The sequence below is a fragment of the Podarcis cretensis genome (genome assembly GCF_951804945.1).
Source record: "Podarcis cretensis genome assembly, chromosome: 5".
In the NCBI taxonomy this organism is placed as follows: domain Eukaryota; kingdom Metazoa; phylum Chordata; class Lepidosauria; order Squamata; family Lacertidae; genus Podarcis; species Podarcis cretensis.
In genome coordinates this window covers 101125754-101143104 of record NC_137174.1, presented here as the reverse complement: position 1 = coordinate 101143104, position 17351 = coordinate 101125754, and the positions used below count along the sequence as shown (strand labels likewise).

Here is a 17351-nt window from a genome sequence, read left to right as displayed (position 1 = left end):
GCAACAACAAGAAGGAATTAGGGTAAGAAAGAGAAGGTCATGGAAAGCAATGACTGAAATCTCAGGTCAAAACAAAACAGAACTTTCGCAGGAAGGAAGAATATTTGAAGAAAGAAGACACTGAAAGGGAGGAGCAGTATTCCCCCCCCCCCTTCATTAACTGTAGCACTCCACTGAATTTATAGCCTCTTCCATGCCTGAATACCTATCATCCCAAAGTTATGCTCTAAAACTCTAACCGTATTTCTCTCCGCAAGTTGGAATTCATCAGTTGTCTTGGGGTTCCAGTAAATGTAGCTGGGAGATAGAGGGGAAATGAAAGAGTACTGTTCAGAGAGGCGTCTGTCGCCACCCGTTAACATCAAAACATCTCTGCTCGGCATAATAATTGTGCACATAAGGGTTGCTTCAGAGTCAGGGATGCTCAGGCACACGTGAAGTTCTGGGCTGCAGAAAAATGCAGAAAAAACAACAACAACCCTCCCCAAAAGGAAACCTCCACTTCTCCCCAAACAAATCAGAATGTGTGCAAGAGGCAGCAATGTTCAAATGTACAGTGGTACCTCGGGTTACAGACGCTTCAGGTTACAGACTCCGCTAACCCATAAATATTACCTCGGGTTAAGAACTTTGCTTCAGGATGAGAACAGAAATCATGCAGCGGCGGCACAGTGGCAGCGGGAGGCCCCATTAGCTAAAGTGGTGCTCCAGGTTAAGAACAGTTTCAGGTTAAGAACAAACCTCCGGAACAAATTAAGTTCTTAACCCGAGGTACCACTGTACTTGTTTAAGTAGTTTGCGATGAGATGAACCATTCCAAGATGAAAGTATCGGGATTGCTTGTATTATTATGCAATCTTTACATTCTCTGTTCTCAAACTGCAACATCAGGAAAAATGTGACTATTTAAACCTCCCCATCCATATATCTGGGACGCAGGTGGCGCTGTGGGTAAAAGCCTCAGCGCCTAGGGCTTGCCGATCGAAAGGTCGGCGGTTCGAATCCCTGCGGCGGGGTGCGCTCCCGCTGCTCGGTCCCAGCGCCTGCCAACCTAGCAGTTCGAAAGCACCTCCGGGTGCAAGTAGATAAATAGGGACCGCTTACCAGCGGGAAGGTAAACGGCGTTTCCGTGTGCGGCTCTGGCTCGCCAGAGCAGCGATGTCACGCTGGCCACGTGACCCGGAAGTGTCTCCGGACAGCGCTGGCCCCTGGCCTCTTAAGTGAGATGGGCGCACAACCCCAGAGTCTGTCAAGACTGGCCCGTACGGGCAGGGGTACCTTTACCTTTACCTTTATCCATATATCTGTATGTGTGTGCATACCTCAGTACATAAAATCACATATCCACATTAAGCAACAGACACCCTGTCAGGGAACTGCCATCGGAGCCAGAGGCGGAGGGAAGGCTCCAGAGCGATGCCGGAGAGGGTCCCAGCAGGGAGAGAGGCAGCCCATCTGCTGGGGAAGGAAATCAGCGTAACACCAGGGGTGAAGGGGGCAGATGGGGGAATTGGAGAGAAGGCTCCAGGACTCTTCACCGGAGACAAGTGGGGAGAGCACGGGTCCTCCGCTGCCCACACCCTCCCTGCGCAGAAGACTTCCATGCAGGGAGAGTAGGAGGAGACTTGGCGTCAAAGAACTTCTTTGCTGGAAGAAGTTTAAGAAACGCCCACTGACGGATTCTGCCAGCGATTGAGACAGCCATGGATGGGTGGCTGTCCGGACAGAAAGGGTTCACCCAGGTAACTCAGCCAGGTGTGGCGAGGACTTACGCATGAGCAACCCCCTAGAACCATTACACACCCAAACCAGATAAGACAAAAGTGGGGAGGGAGACCCCAGAAAACCTTAAGAAGAGCCTGCTATGTCAGACCCAAGGGGGCACCACATAATCCAGAATCCTGTTCTCACAGTAGCCATACAGATGCCGTTATGGGAAACCCACAAGAGCCCCCTCCCCTCCTGGGGTTTCCAGATACTGGTGTTCAGAACCATGGCCACTTGGAGGCAGAGCCAAGCCATCCTGACTAGGAGCCACTGATGACCCTCTCCTCCATTAATTTGTCCTCTTTTAAACCCCTCTGAAGTTGGTGGCCACCAATGACTCCTGTGGCAAGGAGTTCCATAGTTTAACTCTGCGCTGCGAGAAGAAGTTTGCTTCCTAGCATATGGAAATGAAAAATAAATCTAGGTAAAGGTAAAGGTACCCTGAACGGTTAAGTCCAGTCAAAGGCAACTATGGGGTTGCGGCGCTCCTCTCGCTTTCAGGCAGAGGGAGCCGGCATTTGTCCACAGACAGCTTTCCAGGTCATGTGGCCAGCAGGACTAAACTGCTTCTGCTTCTTTTCTTTTCTTTTTCAGTGATTAAGGAATTTTTATGTCTCTTTGCTCAGCTATCAATTCCTACTGCTAACTACAGCAGTAGCGATATTTGGAGCATTTTCCACAGTAAATTACAAAATTAAAGAAAGGAATGCTTTCATAGAATCATAGAATCATAGAGTTGGAAGAGACCACAAGGGCCATCGAGTCCAACCCCCTGCCAAGCAGGAAACACCATCAGAGCACTCCTGACATATGGTTGTCAAGCCTCTGCTTAAAGACCTCCAAAGAAGGAGAGTCCACCACACTCCTTGGCAGCAAATTCCACTGTCAAACAGCTCTCACTGTCAGGAACAAGTAGGTAGCCGTGTTGGTCTGCCATAGTCAAAACAAAATAAAAGAAAAAAAATTCCTTCCAGTAGCACCTTAAAGACCAACTAAGTTAGTTCTAGGTATGGGCTTTCGTGTGCATGCACACTTCTTCAGATCTTTTATTTTGTTTTGACTGTCAGGAAGTTCTTCCTAATGTTTAGGTGGAATCTTCTTTCTTGTAGTTTGGAACCATTGCTCCGTGTCCGCTTCTCTGGAGCAGCAGAAAACAACCTTTCTCCCTCCTCTGCTTTATACTTTTGTACTGTGCTGAAAATTCTTTTCCTGGGTTTATAAAACATCAATTTGTTGTTGTTTTTTTTACTTTTGCTATTTTTTGTATTTTAAATCAATAGGTAATCTAGGTAATTTCGCTTCACCGAAGAAAAATATCTAAACATGGAGAAACTACTAAATATTGAGGGAAAACATTGCAAAATATAAAATAAATTTAAAAAGGAAAGGAGACTTTGAAGCTTATGTACACAACAAATGCCAGGACTAGGACTAAACTGCTTTTGGTGCAACGGGGCACCGTGATGGAAGTCAGAGCATACAGAAACACCTTTTACCTTCCTGCCACAGCGGTACCTACTTATCTACTTGCACTGGTGTACTTTCAAACTACTAGGTTGGCAGGAGCTGGAACAGAGCAACGGGAGCTCACCCCGTCGTGGGGATTCAAACCGCCAAGCCCAAGAGGCTCTGTGGTTTAGACTGTTGAATGATTCTGTGTCCATTGTGGCAGCCTTTGGCTATGTGCAATAAAACTGACTGACCCTTTCTGTTGTTTAGACCACAGAGCCACCCTAATACAACCCTGAACCCAATATAGAGGCAGAGATACTGCCAGGTCTGCTCAAAATGCAGCCCGGAATTTGCAGCTCATGAATTTGTACACCTACCAGCCCAATAGCAACAAACTCATCCTCTCGGGAGTTATTTTTTACGTGCATTGTGGATGAGTTCATTTCTCTCCCTCTGCCCTCTTTCAAAGAAGCAGGTATATTGCTTAGTAACAACAGTGTTTCTGAATGGGCTGCTTTTGTCAGGCTGGATTTATGCTCAATGAGAGCCCGGAGCTGCCTCTTCTCTCGTACACAATCGCTTGTTCCAGTTGGCTCTCCGCTGCCTGACCCACTCTAAATTTAGAATGAATGTTTCTGAAGGATGGGACTCGCCTTTTGCCTAAACTGTGCCAGAGCCTTGTCTTCCTGCCTCCTCCACTTGGATGGCCCTCAGCCAGAGAATATCTCCCAGTGCTTTGTTTTTTCCTGCATAAAACCTGCCGCTTCATTCATTCTTTAGTAACAATGAATGGATGCCGAAAGCAAACAGAGGAATGGATGCCGACTGCAAAGAAATATCAGGCAAGCACAGCAGTTCTTCTGAAGCTTTTAGCTGTGTATACAGTCATACCTTGGTTTACAGACGCTCCAGGTTGTGCGTTTTCGGGTTATGGACATGCTGAAACACGAAAGTACCGGAACCGGTTACTTCCGGGTTTCGGCACTTGCGCATGCACAGAAACGCTAAATTGCGCTTTGCACATGCACAGAAGTGCAGAATCGCGGCGCTGGGGGGTTGCAAACATGCCTCCTGCACAAATAATCATATAATAATAATAATTTATTATTTATACCCCACCCATCTGGCTGAGTTTCTCCAGCCACTCTGGGCGGCTTCCAATCAAGTGTTAAAAACAATACAGCATTAAATATTAAAAACTTCCCTAAACAGGGCTGCCTTCAGATATCTTTTAAAGAGAAGATAGCTGCTTATTTCCTTGACATCTGATGGGAGGGAGTTCCACAGGGCAGGCACCACTACCGAGAAGGCCCTCTGTCTGGTTCCCTGTAACCTCACTTCTCGCAATGAGGGAACCGCCAGAAGGCCCTCGGAGCTGGACCTCAGTGTCTGGGCTGAACAATGGGGGTGGAGACGTGGCTTAGCGGCTTAGGAAAAGGGGGGGGAGGGGAAAAAACCCACAGGAACTCGCAAGACATTTTCGTCTTGCAAAGCAAGCCCATAGGGAAATTCGTTTTGCGAAGCGCCTCCAAAACGGAAAACCCTTTCGTCTAGCGGGTTTTCCGTCTTGTGAGGCATTCGTCTTGCGGGGCACCACTGTACTAACATAAGAACATAAGGTGAACCCTGACGGATCGGGTCAGTGGCCTCTCTGGTCCAGCATCCTGTTCTCACAGTGGCCAACCGGATGCCCATTACGGGAAACTCACAAGCAGGATCTGTGCACAAGAGCTATCGATAGCCCTCTTGTCCTTTGTGAATGCGTCTTTTATTATTATTACTATTTATTTATTTATTTATTTATTTATTTAATTTCTATACCGCCCTACACCCGAAAGTCTCAGGATGGTTCCCATAAAATATCAAATACATAAAATCAAGAGAAAAACCAACAACCCAATAAAAAAGACCCCAAAGAGTCAGCATTTTTTAAAAGGGTATATAGGATGTAGATCAAGACAAGGCAAAGGCCTGGTTGAAAAGGAACGTTTTTGCCTGTCGCCTAAAGGTGTACAATGAAGGCACCAGGCAAACTTCCCTGGGGAGAGCATTCCACAGATGGGGAGCCACTGCTGAGAAGTCCCCGCTCTCGTGTTGCCGCCCTCTGAACCTCTCAAGGAGGAGACACACGAAGGAGGCCTCAGAAGATGATCTCAGGGTCCTGAGACGTTTAGCACTTTATAGGTCAAAACCAGCACTTTGAATTGGGCCCGGAAACTAACTGGGAGCCAGTGCAGTTGGACCAGGATAGGTGCAATATGCTCAGACTGTCTTGGTCTGGTGAGCAGCCTGGCTGCTGAATTCTGCACCAGCTGAAGTTTCTGAACTGTCTACAAAGGCAGCCCTATGTATAATGCATTGCAGTAATCTTAAAGCCTTCTGGGTTGTTCTGCAGGGAGTTCCACAGTTTGGCTACACACTGCATGAAGGACTTTTCATTTATCTTTCCTGAATCTTCCAGGATTCAGTTTCACTGCATTTCCCCCAGTTCTTGTTTATGCCATGCATAAACTTACAAACTTCCACAATGTCTGTTTCTTTTAAAGAGTTTATACACTGCTCTATTGATTTTAAAAAAAAACACCTCAAAGCGGTTTACAAAGAGAACAATATAATTATCAGCAAAAAACCTTAAAAACTGTTTAAATCATTCAAAACAGAACTTGACTAATAAACCAAAAACTGAATTAAAACGTACATCCACATTCTACATGCCTAAGCAGGCACCCACAGCTTAAGACTGTAGGTCAAGCACTCTCCAGATTGCTAAATACAAATTCTTCGGAGGGTCTCATTCCAGCCACCTTTGCCTCAGTCCCCCAACTTGAAATGAGGAGGATAACATTGGCCCACTTCACAGGGTAGTTGTAAAGGCTAATGAGATTATATATAACCCAAGAGAAAAAGGATATTGAGGCACATTAAAGACAAACGAATTTATTTTGATAGTTCACTTTTCTAGGGCAGAGTCCTCTTCATCACATGGATCAAGCGGGAGACAGTACAGTCATACCTCGGGTTAAATACGCTTCAGGTTGAGTGTTTTCAAGTTGCGCTCCACGGCGACCCGGAAGTAACGGAACAGGTTACTTCCGGGTTTCGCGACTCGCGCATGCACAGACGCTCAAAATGACATCACGTGCATGCGCAGAAGCGGCGAATCACGATCCACGCTGACACAGGTTGCGTTCTACTCAGGATGTGAACGGGGCTCTGGAGCAGATCCCGTTCGCATCCAGAGGCACCACTGTACTGAGCAGACAGTAAATATATACCGTACTTTTCCGTGTATAACACGCCCCTCTTTTGGGGGACTCAAATTTAAGAAAATGGGGGGAGATGGCACAGAGTTGTTGAGCATCACTAAATTCACCTTTTGGCTGTCCCCTTGTCAGAAGAAGCTGCCAATCGCATGCCCAATTGCCGCAGCGTCAGCTAATCAACACCACCCATTGACGTAGCAACCAGTAACATGCACAATGGCCATGGCACAATGGTTACAGCCATGGCAGCAACCAATCAAACGCCTGCCCTATGCACCACCAATGTATAAGATGACCCCCATTTTTAGCACGACTGTCAGAGCTGCCTCTAGGTCCCAGCTCACAGAGGACCAACGCGAGGCTGTCGTTATGTACAAAAGTCTGTACTGAGGTTCAGTTTCCATTTCAAAGCCGCAGCGCGCAGCTCTACGTCTTAAACCCTAGACCGGCGAAGTCCCGTCTGAATCTCCTCCCCTCTGACACCAGTTTAAGATCCTAGCCCTGCTCCACCTTTTCCGCTGCTTTCTCCTCCTCTGGGTCCTCCTGCCCGCTGGGGCATTGCCCTTTCTGGACTCTTCTGACGCTGAGTCGCTTAACTCCTCCCCCTGCCTCCGGCGGGCTTTAGGACCCGGTTCCCAATCCTCATTCTCTGCTGTCCCGCGCTCCTGTACATTTGAACTTGCCTCTCGCGCCAACCCAGTGACCTTCCTCCTGACCGTTACACTACTTCTGTCACTGCTTCCCTCTTCCGGGATACTGGCCGGATCTGACCTCCCCTCCGTTGTCTGACTCTCCGATGGAGGTGTGGTCAGCCCTGCCTTATCTTCTCTCCCTGGTGGGGAATGCACTGGCCCCGATCCTTGGGACTCTTCCCCCCCACTCTGCTCTGGTGGGGAAGCTGGTCCTGATTTCCAACTACTGCTCTGGGAGTCCCTGCTGCCCCCTTGCTCCTGGGGCGTTCCCCTTGGGAACCCCCTACCCCTGGCCACTGGCGCCCCCTTCTGTGAATCTTCCGATTCGCTGGAGAGGCTCATGGAATCCCTCGGTCCACTGTCCTCTTCTCCTACGCTCCCCTCGGATTCTTCCCCTTCGCTCTCCATCTCCTCTCTTCCCTGTGCCTCTGCTCCTGAGCCCCTGACAACGACTTTTTTAACGGGAAAAAAAACTAGTCTTATGCACTGAAAAATCACACATGAAAAGTGAGGAGCTGCAAGGGAGAGCCACGCCCCATTGGCAGAGCTAATGCAAGACCCAGCCAAGTCCACGCAACTCAAATCTGCTGGTAACACATTGGGAGAGTAAGTTGGAATCCACTAAGAAGCTGCAAGGTGCAATTTCTGGCTGCTTTCACCCCCAAACCAACGACCATCACTTTGGAATCTGGGGAGCTGTGCGCAGAGCACTTCAACCACACCAGCAGCACGGCAGAAATGTCAAAAATGCAGAGCACTATTATTAAGTCATGCAAAGGTACGCAGCCACAGCAAGACCTGCTCACTCTCACATTACAAGGGGCACATGACTCTCCTGCTGCAAAAGCTTCGCCGGGCTACCTGTTTCCAGGCACAATTTGAAGCGCTGGCTATTTATTTCATTCATTTGTTTCAAAGAAACAATACATCTCAAAGCAGTTTACAAAAGGGCAGAACAATGAAACCAAGAAAAAATACATATCATACTTTAAAACATACACATGTTAAAAAGGTAAACAAATTAAAATTACCTCCACTTTCTAAGCCTTTGGGTAGGCTTGTCTAAACAAGAATGTTTTTAGCAAGTGCCAAAAAGAGTACAGCGAAGGCACCCGCTTGATATCAATAGGCAGGGAGTTCCAGAGTATAGGCAGGGGCTGCCAGACTAAAAGAACAAGTTCCTTACAGATGTGGAACAGGTATTATGTGGCAGCTGTGGCAGTGCTAATTCCATGCACCCAAGCAGTGCGGTGGACGCATGTGGGATGTTGACTTTATACCCCAACAGCAACACCTTGAACCTGGCCCGGTAGCAATTCGGAAACCAGCGCAGGACTCTGAGCGCAGGTATCATTTGCTGACATTTGCTGTCAGCAACTGGGCTGCAGCATTCTGCACTAACTGCAAGCTCTGGATCAAGCACAAGGGAAGCTCCACACAGAGCACATTGCAGTAGTCCAGTATTTTATCCGTGTTGCTTTAATTTGTGGAAGCTGCCTTGAGTTCCAGTCGGAGGTAAAGGCAGTATATAAATTGAAAATAATAATAATAATAATAATAATAATAATAATAATAATAATTTGTTATTTATACCCTGCCCATCTGGCTGGGCTTCCCCAGCCACTCTGGGTGGCTTCCAACAAAATATTTAAATATAGTAATGCATCAAACATTAAAAGCTTCCCTTAATTATGCATATCTTTTTTAATTTATTTTAATGTGTGACATTTTAGTGTATTTTTGGTCTCTGTGGAAGCCACCCAGAGTGGCTGGGGAAACTCAGCCAGATGGGTGGGGTACAAATATATTATTATTATTATTATTATTATTATTATTATTAACAGGGCTGCCTTCAGATGTCTTCTAAAAGTCTGGTAGTTGTTTTTCTCTTTGACATCTGGTGGGAGGGCATTCCACAGGGCGGGTGCCACTACTGAGAAGGCCCTCTGCTGGGTTTTCTGTAACTTGGCTTCTCGCAGTGAGGGAACCGCCAGAAGGCCCTCAGAGCTGGACCTCAGTGTCTAGGCTGAACAATGGGAGTGAAGATGCTCCTTCAGGTATACAGGACCGAGGCCGTTTAGGGCTTTCAAGATCAGCACCAACACTTTGAATTGTGCTCGGAAATGTACTGGGAGCCAATGAAGATTTTTCAGGACTAGTGTTATACGGTCTTGGCGGCCACTCCTAGCTGCCGCATTCTGGATTAGTTGTAGTTTCCAGGTCACCTTCAAAGGTAGCCCCACGTAGAGCGCATTGCAGTAGTCCAAGCGGGAGATAACCAGAGCATGCACCACTCTGGCGAGACAGTCTGCGGGCAGGGAGGGTCTCATCCTGCGTACCAGATGGAGCTGGTAGACAGCTGCCCTGGATGCAGAATTGACCTGCGCCTCCATGGACAGCTGTGAGTCCAAAATGACTCCCAGGCTGCACACCTGGTCCTTCAGGGGCACAGTTGCCCCATTCAGGACCAGGGAATCCCCACACAATACTTGAGTCACATTCAGCAATGCCTAAACTCACCCTGAAAAGCCATAGATATCCGATGCAGTGAAGATGATGTCCCTTCCTTGTGCCACACAGACACGCACCCAATTGTCTGAGTTACTCAGCTACTGAAGCTCACGAGGCTAATTTTTAAAAGAAGTGAGCTTCTGGGTTTTTGGAAGGGAAATGACTTTGTTTCTGATTAGAGGGCTGATTAGGTTGGGAGATAGCAATCTATCTCCTTATCACATTCACTCCTCTTCGAAACATCAAGTTCCGCTTGCTCCTAACCAGGCATCATTTAACGTGTCTGAAATTGCTAGGTGCAAAAAATTAAAAGTTGGAACTGGCCTTGCCTGCAAGATGTACAAATGAAGGTCAATCAGGAAAGGTGGGAGAGGAAATGTATGTAGGAAGGCGGGGGGGAGGAGAGAGGGTCTGATTCTAGGGGCAAGACATTATTTATTATTATGCATTGAATTTCTATCCTACCGTTCCTACCAAACGAACCCAGGACAACGAACATCAAACGATACCAAGTTTAAAACAACCCAGTGGTAAGGAGCCTGTGTTTGCTCAGAAGGAAAGTGCAAATTAATCCCAATGAAGTCAGAAGCGACTCTACAGTTCTTATGTTCACTGTTGATCTCAAGCCGCTACCCTACAGGTACTTGGAAAGCTCTCCACAGGCAGCTGGAAAAACGTGTGTGTTTGTTTGTTTTCAAAACTTAGGAATCACCTTTGCAATGAACAAGGTACTCAAGGCAATCTGCGCGAGGATCGGCGAGACAGTAAAAACATTGCCAGAAAAGACAAAAAACCACAGAACCTAAAAGATCTACGCCAAGGCAAAACACACGGTGCAAAGACAGTGGATGGTCCTTTAGAGGCTAAGAAAAGCCAGGAAGGCTAAAGGCTGCGGGGAGGAGGGTTTTTATTCCCCCCCCCTTTTAGTCCCAAGCCAGACAGCTAAATTCAAGAGATGATGAGAGCTGTGGTCCAGTAACACCTGGAGGACCACATGACCCTCATCCTTGCAGTGTGCGCCATTTTGGTTCTCAGAAGCTGTCGGGGGTCCAGCGGCTGGTGGCACAGAGACACAGCTAAGAAAGGGGAGCTAGAAATAAGGTCCTCCGGGCCAAATCTCTCTTGGGCAGCATCCTTAAGCAAGCCACTGTCTTCTTGCCCCCAGAGCACCTGCCCCCCACACCTGTAACAGGACAATAATCACACTGGCCTACCTTGCAGTTGAAGATCCTCGTGGTCACAAACACAAAACCCTCCAAGGGCTTGAAAACATGATATAGATGCTCCTCCACAGAGAGGGGGGTCATCTGCAGCCTCGCTGCTGTTTCTGAACAGGCCTCCTCCCGCTTCCACCCTGTAGCAAAGTCAAGCAACGGGAGTTAGTCTTCCCCATGTGGTATGATTCGGATGGCAAGAACATGCGCCTGCCTTCAAAAGTGGAAACTCTGGAACTCGCTGCCGCAGAAAGCAGTGGTGGAAACTGCGCTGGAGGAAGGGAAACATATCCACAGAGAAGGAGGAGGAAGTTATCGATGTCTGCCAGCCCACGATGGTTCTGCTCTGCCACCATGGTAAGAGGCAGCAATGCTGCTGAGCCCCAGTCGCTGGAAAAACCAGAAGGGGAAAGTGGCTGCCGTGCTCGGATCCTGCTTGTCATGGGCCTCTGGCTGAGAACAGGATGCTGGGCTAAAGGGGCCTCTGGCCTCATCCTGCAAGCACTTAGGTTCTTACAAACATTGCACTGCCCCCAGGAAGCTGCTTGTCAGAATCACATGCGAGATGACCCCCAGGTGCAGGAAATAAGAACTGTTGTTAATTCTCCCCTGGCCTCCTCACTGGCCCAAGGAGGACCAATTCGGCCAGCTAGCCCTGGGGATTATCTAATTGATTTTTGAATTTTATTGTTATTCATGTTTTTATACTGTACTTTATGCTGCTTTTATAATTAAATGTTTTAAAGTGTTTTAAATTTGTTAGCCGCCCTGAGCCCGGTTTTTGAACCGGGAAGGGCGGGGTATAAATATTATTATTGTTGTTGTTGTTGTTGTTGTCCCGCTAGGGTCCTGCTTTGGGGGGGGGCAATCTGGCTGTCCACTGTCAGACCAGGATGCTGGAAGAGCAGAGCCTTAATTAATAATAATAATATAATATAATGTATTTATACCCTGCCCATGTGGTATAAACTATGGGCAGCCTCCAAAAAAATATTAAAAATACAACAAAACATCAGACTTGGAAAAACTTCCCTAAAGAGGGCTGCCTTCAGATGTCTTCTAAAAGTCTGAGCGTTGTTGATTTCCTTGACATCTGATGGGAGGGCAGGCGCCACTACCAAGAAGGCCCTCTTGGATCGGACCCTGCAGCCAGACGTTCCTCCGGTTAACATTAATTCCCCTTCCTATCCTAGGCGATTTGGGAGAAGGGGGTGGAGGGAGAAGGGAAGACTGGCAGCTGTCCAAGCAGCAAGGACCTTCCGAGCGCAGCTGCCGCCTCCATCCTCCAATCCTCCGGGTGGCTCTTCCAGCGCGCGGCGCTCCAGCTCGTAGCCGCCGACCAGGAAGCCCCGGAGGCGGGGAAGGCTCTCGGCAAGTTGGCGCAGGAGCCGGGCGCATCCTTCTGACTCCCCAAAGAGACAGAAAACCCAAAGCGCAGCTGAAAAGGGATCCGGATTCGGATCCCGATCTCGTGGGAGGTGGAGGAGGATAAGGGAGTTAAAGTCTCCCCTGCGTTACCTTCTCCGGATCGGAGCCCCTACGCTCGCAATCTGGTTTTCTTGGAAAAAATAAACGCCTTCCGAAGGGCGCATGGACGGAACTGGAGCCTGGCGCGGTTTGGAGAGACGACAGCCCGGAAAGGTAGGACGGGACCCGAAGCAGCGCATCTCTCTCCCCGAACCGAACCACGTAACCAGCACCCAGCCGTGCCTGGAAGCCTCCGGGCGCTGCGCAACAGAGAGCCCTTCCCGGGGATCGCTCGCCACGGACACCGGCGTGGAAGCCACAAACCGACCTTTGCTACGCCTAGTTCAGTGATGCCTGCACGGGCCGGCAGCGGCTTTCCGGGATTCCAAGCAAGCAAGGCGCCTCTCTCCCCGCCCTTCCGGAGACGCAACCGAGATTTGAACCCGGGACCTTGGAGGGCAGGCGCTTTGCCCCGGAGCTGCGACCCGGGGGATGGGGGCTCTGCCTCCCTCCCGTGTGAACCTGGGGGGCTACCCCGGATTAACTCCTCCGGGTCCGGGTCCCCTTCGCTTGCCCGGACACCGCGCCGTCGAGCGGCAGCGGCGCAAGACCCGAAGCGCCCCGGCTTTGCCCCGCGCAGCGCAGCGCAGGCACCCCCGTCCCGGAGCCTGGCAAGGGTTCCTCGGCCGAGCCGGCGTCCGCCCCCCTCGCGCCCTTCCCGGCCTCGCTCACCTCGCCCTCCGGGGGCGCCGTCGCGGCTGCCGCGCTGCCGACGGAGGAAGGCTCCCTCGGCCGGTCCGCCTCGCTCGCTTGCTCCGCGGCGGCGGCGGCGCCTCCTTCGGCCCCCATTCGCCTCTCCGGCGCGCTGATTGGCGGTGACGTGGCGGTATGCAAAGCAGCGGGCGGCCGGAGGGGCCGAGCGGGGCGGAGCGGCGGCGCCGGGCCGGGGTGGCGCTCCAGGCGGCCGGGGAGGCGGAGGCCGGGGCGGCGCCTTCCTCCAGATGCCGGAGGGGAAGGGGAGGTGCGCGGCACGGCCCGCCTTTGCCCCCGGAGGGCGCGAGCCGCCTCCCAGATGCGCCCAGCGCGGAGGCTCCGATTGCGCCACCTGCTAAGTGCATTCCTTTTTTAAAAAAATGCAAACTTTATTGCATTAAAACAAAAAAAACAGTTACTATGTACAAAGTGAGCTGGTCTTTGACCGTAATAAATTATCTATTAAGTACAAAGTGTTGTCCTCTCCAATATTTGCCTTTTGCTGCTGCCAGCCTCCTCTGGAGTAAGTATATGGGATCTGCTGCACGTCATCTGTCACTGAGCTGCATTTAAACCCGGCTCCTTGGCGCGCAGGACCAGAAACTTATTGTCCGTTAACTCTTGATTTGCTTTTTATTTACAGTATGTACATAAGCTTAGCTTGGGTCAGAGTTTGGCCCACAAGGCATGCTCTCCCCCCTCCCCCAAGTCCCACGCCAGAAGTCCTAAGAGGCGGCTGCCAATGAACGCCCAACCAAGGAGCCTGGAAGTTCTAGACTGTTTCTAGACTGACCGACGGCAGCAGAAAGAAATGTGTAAAATTAGGTATAGCACAGAGAAAGTGCTTAGAGAGAAGGTTTTCTCCCTGTCTCCTAACACTAAAACTTGGGGACATTCGAGGACAGTGAAAAGTGGAAGATTCAGGACAGGCGAAATAAAGTCAAGGTTTAAAGACTGTCTCAAGGCAAATCTTTAAAATGTAGTATAAACACCAACAATTGGGAAACACTGGCCTGCGAGCGCTCCAGTTGGAGGACAGCCTTGACCAAAGGTGTCATGGGCTTTGAAGACACTCGAACTCAGGACACAAGGGAGAAACTTGCTAAGAAGAAGGCACGCTTGGCAAATCCACACCGTGATCAGCTCCTGCCCGGAAACCTATGTCTCTGCTGTGGAAGGACGTGCGGATCCAGAATTGGCCTCCACAGTCACTTATGGACTCATTGTTAAAACCGTGTTCATGGAAGACAATCTTCCTCGGCTACGAGGGATCGCCAAAGAAGAACAGCAAGGCTCAGTCTTGCTTATTGGGGCTGATAAGATCCGTAGTTCAAAACAGCTGGAGGGCACCAGGTTGGGGAAGGCCGATGGAAAGCTTACTGCTTCCTTTGACAAATGGCTGCCTCCATTTGTATTTTGAGTATGAGCAAATTAATTTTCGTACAGTTCAGAAGACTGCAATGCATATTCCCCACTGTGGAAGGACGTGTGGATCCAGAATTGGCCTCCACAGTCACTTATGGACTCAATGTTAAAACCGTATTTATGGAAGACAATCTTCCTCGGCTACGAGGGATCGCCAAAGAAAGAGGAAGCAGTTAAACTATGAAACTCTTTCCTGCAGGAGGTAGTCATGGGCATTGCCAGGAATACGGGGCAGGCTTTTGTTGGGGGGGGGCAGAAGCTTTGATTTGTATTGATTTGTATTTTGTGGGGCAGCTGTCCCCCCCCCTTGCCCCCCTGGCTACTCCCATGGAGTCAGTGATGGCCACCATCAGTGGCGTAGCGTGGGGGGTGCAGGGGGGGCCGGCCGCACCGGGCACAACATCTGGGGTTAGGGCAAATCCACGGGTTAGGGGGCGCAAATCCACGGGTTAGGGGGCGCAAATTACTTGCCTTGCCCCGGGTGCTGACAACCCACGCTACACCACTGGCCACCATCCTGGATGGCTTCAAAAGAGGACTGGACAAATTTGTGGAGGAGGAGAGGGCTATGAGTGGTTTCTAGCCAGGATAGCTCTGCTCTGCCTCTGCAGTTGGAGACAGTAATGTTTATGAATACTAGTTGCTGGAAACCACTGTAATAAACGAAAATCTCCTCTGATTCCCTTATAGGGGACACAAGAGCCCTTATAGAGTCCTTTGCAGGTTCTCCATCAGTCAGAGAAAATAACAGAGGCCAAGCAGAGAATATTGAGAAGAAAGCAGCTAGTAAGCCTGATCTTTATTGAACTGTTGCCCAGCACCCAGAACCAAGGTGTGTCTGCCCTTATAGAGATTTTAAATTGCCCAGCCTGGCGTCCAAGAGCACCCCCAGAAACATCATACATACACCACAGAAGAAGTGTAGCCCAACACACACACACCCCGATACATCATACCTACATCACAGAAAGGGCGGTTTACAACAGAAATCTGAGTGCATTGTTTAGCTCCTGTCTGGCAGGCTACCTGTTAATGCTTACTTGATTGGATACCCTGCGGAGCCTGGCCAGTCTTTTGTAGTGACGAATACTTAGTTCCTGAGCCAGGTCACAGGCTCACCCTAATCATACACAGATATACCCTTAAGACCGGTTTTGTGAACGACAAGACAATGGGGAGGCTTTTCCATTTTCCTTTGACCTTGCAAAGAAACCATTTGGTCAGTCTGGGAGCCCAAATGGTTCCAGGACTGCTTTCCTGTGCTGCTTCAGACATGTGGTTTATATATTTATGTACGTGTTTGCTTGGTACATTTACTTATTTCACCACTGATGAGGAGAGGGCTCTGGTGCTCAGATCCCGTTTGCGGGTTTCCCATTGGGGCATCTGGTTGGCCACTGTGAGAACAGGATGCTGCACTCGATGGACCACTGGCCTGGCCCAGCCGGCTCTTCTACTGCTCATTTGGCTCTGCAGAGTTTCCAAGGGAGGTTTCTCCCAGCCCTACCAGGAGATGCCATTGAGGAAAGAACTTGAGATGTTCTTCTCCATGCAAAGCATAGGCTCTAGCTGCTGAATCCAGAGGTGGGCAGATGTTTTTGCACACGCGCCCTCCCTGAAACAGCCAGAAGCAGCGAAGGCATCAATTAATCCCAGGCATCCATCCGATAGTGAAACGTGGATCCGCCGGCACCATTAATGATACGCTCACTCTTTCCCCCAAAGGACTGACAGCCGTTCCTTCTCCGCACTTTCTTCTACTTATAATAACATGCAATGCTTTTGATCATTTTGCAAGACCGCCGTTCCCCATTTCCCCTGTTATTTGGAACAGTGGAACAGAAAAGAGTTTCTTGTGGCGTGTCATAGCTACAGCTCAAATGAGACTCAGAGGAAATTTTTTCTTCAAACTTCTGCTGACTTCTCATTGGTAGGCAGGGAGAGGTGAAGAGGTTGCATTTAGAAATGCTTATTTGTTTTAGAAAGCAGGATGTGAAGTATCAAAGTTGGGCAAGCTGTTACTTCACATTGTTGCCTTTAGAAACTAACCCCCTTAACTCTCTTACTTTCCCCCCACAAACACATGTCAATACCCTATTTCGGCAATTGAATTCAGAGGAAGAGAAACACTTATTTTAAAATTATCATTATTTCATAAAATTTACAAAGCACTTGATTGAAAACAACAACAACACAGAATCATAGAATCATAGAGTTGGAAGAGACCACAAGGGCCACTGAGTCCAACCCCCTGCCAAGCAGGGAACACCATCAGAGCACTCCTGACATATGGTTGTCAAGCCTCTGCTTAAAGACCTCCAAAGAAGGAGACTCCACCACACTCCTTGGCAGCAAATTCCACTGTCGAACAGCTCTTACTGTCAGGAGGTTCTTCCTAATGTTTAGCTGGAATCTTCTTTCTTGTAGTTTGGAGCCATTGCTCCGTGTCCGCTTCTCTGGAGCAGCAGAAAACAACCTTTCTCCCTCCTCTATGTGACATCCTTTTATATATTTGAACATGGCTATCATATCACCCCTTAACCTCCTCTTCTCCAGGCTAAACATGCCCAGCTCCCTTAGCCGTTCCTCATAAGGCATCGTTTCCAGGCCTTTGACCATTTTGGTTGCCCTCCTCTGGACACATTCCAGTTTGTCAGTGTCCTTCTTGAACATGCCCTTGAGTCCATCATCCAAGTCGTTGATAAAGATGTTGAATAAGACCGGGCCCAAGACAGAACCCTGTGGCACCCCACTAGTCACTCTTCTCCAGGATGAAGAGGAACCATTGATGAGCACCCTTTGGGTTT

The 17351-nt window shown here is 49.3% G+C and overlaps 1 protein-coding gene across 3 annotated transcripts in view; it reads right to left on the bottom strand.

The window, feature by feature from the left end:
• IL1RAP (interleukin 1 receptor accessory protein) overlaps positions 1–13187 on the bottom strand; it is a 108717-nt gene extending 95530 nt beyond the window's left edge. For 2 of the 3 annotated variants that reach the window (XM_079977892.1, XM_079977896.1), the window contains exons 1-2: positions 13099–13187; positions 10900–11039 (exon numbers count right to left, since the gene is read on the bottom strand). The gene's annotated coding sequence lies outside the window, so the exon portion shown is untranslated. Of the gene's footprint in view, positions 1–10899; positions 11040–12694; positions 13007–13098 lie in introns of those variants that run through there. The other variant, XM_079977893.1, reaches the window with a different exon arrangement.
• Between the last annotated feature and the right edge of the window lie 4164 nt (positions 13188–17351).